This window comes from Arachis stenosperma, chromosome 8 (assembly GCF_014773155.1).
Source record: "Arachis stenosperma cultivar V10309 chromosome 8, arast.V10309.gnm1.PFL2, whole genome shotgun sequence".
In the NCBI taxonomy this organism is placed as follows: domain Eukaryota; kingdom Viridiplantae; phylum Streptophyta; class Magnoliopsida; order Fabales; family Fabaceae; genus Arachis; species Arachis stenosperma.
Genome location: NC_080384.1, coordinates 1,895,842 through 1,899,551, shown reverse-complemented (window position 1 = coordinate 1,899,551; position 3,710 = coordinate 1,895,842). Strand labels below are relative to the sequence as shown.

Sequence of the window (3,710 nt, the reverse complement as noted above, 5' to 3'; positions counted from 1 at the left end):
AAAGGAATCTCTATACTGTGACATAGAGGATTCCATATTTCTTTGTTTTCTTCTCTCTCATATGAGCAGGAACAAGAAAAAAGGCATTCTTGTTGAAGCTGATGCTAAACCTGAAAGGACCTTGAAGAGGAAGCTAAGAGCAGCTAAAGCACAACACTCTGAAGAGGACCCAACTGAAATTTTCGAACAGGAAAAAGATATGGCATCCGAACCCAACAACAATGCAAGGAAGATGCTTGGTGACTTTACTGCACCAAATTCCAACTTACATGGAAGAAGAATCTTAATTCCTGCCATTGGAGCAAACAACTTTGAGCTAAAACCTCAATTAGTTTCTCTGATGCAACAGAATTGCAAGTTTCATGGACTTCCATCAGAAGATCCTTTTCAGTTCTTAACTGAATTCTTGCAGATCTGTGATATTGTCAAGATCAATGGGGTTGATCCTGAAGTCTACAGGCTTATGCTTTTCCCTTTTGCTATAAGAGACAGAGCTAGAGTATGGTTGGACTCTCAACCTAAAGACAGCCTGAACTCTTGGGATAAGCTGGTCACGGCTTTTTTAGCCAAATTTTTTCCTCCTTAAAAGCTGAGTAAGCTTAGAGTGGATGTTCAAACCTTCAGACAGAAAGAAGGTGAATCCCTCTATGAAGCTTGGGAGAGATATAAGCAACTGACCAAAAACTGTCCTTCTAACATGCTTTCAGAATGGACCATTCTCCAGGTGGATCTATTCACCTAAAGAAAACGCCTGCAGAAGCTCAGGAACTCATTGATATGGTTGCAAATAACCAGTTCATGTACACTTCCGAAAGGAATCCTATGAGTAATGAGACGCCTCAAAGGAAGAGAGTTCTTGAAATTGATGCTTTGAATGCCATATTGGCTCAGAACAAAATATTGACCCAACAAGTCAATATGATATCTCAAAGTCTGAATGGATTGCAAAATGCATCCAACAGTACTAAAGAAGCATCTTCTGAAGAAGAAACTTATGATCCTGAGAACCCTGCAATGGCAGAGGTAAATTACATGGGTGAAGCCTTTGGCAACACCTATAATCCTTCATGGAGAAATCATCCGAATTTTTTATGGAAGGATCCACAGAAGCAAGGCTTCAATAATAACAATGGTGGAAGAAACAGGTTTAGCAATAGCAAGCCTTTTCCATCATCTTCTCAGCAACAGACAGAGAATTCTGAGCAGAGCCCCTCTAGCTTAGCAAACATAGTCTCTGATCTATCTTAGGCCACTTTAAGTTTCATGAATGAAACAAGGTCCTCCATTAGAAATTTGGAGGCACAAGTGGGTCAGCTGAGTAAGAAAATCACTGAAACTCCTTCTAGTACTCTCCCAAGCAATACAGAAGAGAATTCGAAAAGAGAGTGCAAGGCCATTGATATAATCAACATGGCCGAATCCAAAGAGGAAGGGGAGGACGTGAATCCCAATGAGGAAGACCTCATGGGACGTCCTCTAGACAGAAAGGAGTTCCCTATTGAGGACCTAAAGGAATCTGAGGCTCATATAGAGACCATAGAGATTCCATTAAACTTCCTTCTGCCATTCATGAGCTCCGAGAACTATTCTTCCTCTGAAGAGGATGAAGATGTAACCGAAGAGCAAGTTGCTCAATATCTAGGAGCCATCAAGAAGCTGAACCTCCCTTGCTCATTAGTGAACTAAATACATGGGTTCAGCAAAGTTTACCTCAAAAGAAACAAGATCCTGGTAAATTCTTAATACCCTGTACCATAGGCGCCATGACCTTTGAGAAGGGTCTGTGTGACCTGGGGTCAGGTATAAATCTTATGCAACTCTCTGTAATGGAGAAACTGAGAATCTTTGAGGTACAAGCTGCAAGAATCTCATTAGAGATGGCAGACAAATCAATAAAATAAGCTTATGGATTGGTAGAGGACGTGTTAGTGAAGGTTAAAGGCCTTTACATCCCTGCTGATTTCATAATCCTAGACACTGGAAAGGATGAGGATGAATGCATCATTCTTGGAAGACCCTTCCTAGCCACAGCAGGAGCTGTGATTGATGTTGACAGAGGAGAGCTAGTCCTTCAATTGAATGGGGACTACCTTGTGTTTAAAGCTCAAGGATCTTCTTCTGCAACCATGGAGAGAAAGCATGAACAGCTTCTCTCAATGCAGAGTCAAACAGAGCCCCCACAGTCAAATCCTAAGTTTGGTGTTGGGAGGCCACAACCAAACTCTAAGTTTGGTGTTGAACCCCCACATTCAAACTCTAAGTTTGGTGTTGGGAGGTCCCAACAATTCTCTGAATACCTGTGAGGCTCCATGAGAGCTCACTGTCAAGCTATTGACATTAAAAAAGCACTTATTGGGAGGCAACCCAATTTTTATTTATCTATATTTCTATTGTTCTTTTATGTTTTATTAGGTTTATGATCATGTGGAATCACAAAACAATTGCAAAAATTAAAAACATAATAAAAAATAGCAGAAGAAAAAACACACCCTGGAGGAAGAGCTGTCTGGCGTTTAACGCCAGAAACAAGCACCAAGCTGGCGTTAAACGCCAGAAACAAGCATCTGTCTAGCGTAAAATGCCAGAAACAGGCTACACTTGGGCGTTTAATGCCAGAAACAAGCTGCAGTCTGACGTTAAACGCCAGGATTGCATATAGAAGGCATTTTACACGCTTAAAGGGTGCAAGGATGAGAAATCCTTGACACTTCAGGATCTGTGGACCCCACAGGATCCCCACCTACCTTATCCCCCTCTCTCACACCTTTTCATAAAACTCTTCCCCATCACCTCTTCACCACTCACATCCATCCTCTCTTCCCCATAAACCCCACCTACCTTCAAATTCAAAATCTCTTTCCCACCCAAACCCACTCTAAATGACCGAACCCAAACCCCTCTCCCTCCACTATATAAACTCCTTCATCCTTCTTCATTTTCACACAACACAACCCTCTCTTCTCCTCCTTGGCCGAAATACACACCCTTTTCCTTCTCCTCCATATCTTCTTCTTCTTCTATTCTTTCTTCTTTTGCTCAAGGGAGAGCAACATTCTAAGTTTGGTGTGGTAAAAGCATAGCTTTTTTGTTTTTCTATAACCATTGATGGCACCTAAGGCCAGAGAAACCTCAAGAAAGAGGAAAGGGACGGCAATTGCTTCCACCTCTGAGTCATGAAAGATGGAGAGATTCATCTCAAAAGCCTATCAAGACCACTTCTATGAAGTTGTGGCCAAGAAAAAGGTGATCCCTGAGGTCCCTTTTAAGCTAAAAAAGGGCGAATATCTGGAGATCCGATAAGAGATTAGAAGAAGAGGATGGGAAGTTCTCTCCAATCCTATTCAACAAGTCGGAATCTTAACGATTCAAGAGTTCTATGCAAACGCATGGATAACTAGGAACCATGATCAAAGCATGAACCCAAACCCAAAGAATTGGCTTACAATGGTTCCAGGGAAATGCTTAGATTTCAGTCCGGAGAACGTAAGGTTGGCGTTCAACTTGCCTATGATGCAAAAAGATGCACGCCCCTACACTAGAAGGGCCAACTTTGATCAAAGGTTGGACCAAGTCCTCATGGACATATGTGTGGAATGAGCTCAATGGAAAAGAGACTCAAAAGGCAAGCCGGTTCAATTGAGAAGACTGGACCTTAAGCCTGTGGCTAGAGGATGGTTGGAGTTCATCCAACGCTCTATCATCCCCACTAG

At 42.1% G+C, this 3,710-nt stretch overlaps 1 non-coding gene across 1 annotated transcript; it reads right to left on the bottom strand.

Annotated features, from left to right (window-relative positions):
- Window positions 1–595: 595 nt before the first annotated feature.
- On the bottom strand, window positions 596–703 carry LOC130946995 (small nucleolar RNA R71). Its single transcript, XR_009072410.1, has one exon. It is a non-coding gene; the product is annotated as a small nucleolar RNA R71 (small nucleolar RNA).
- Window positions 704–3,710: the final 3,007 nt, after the last annotated feature.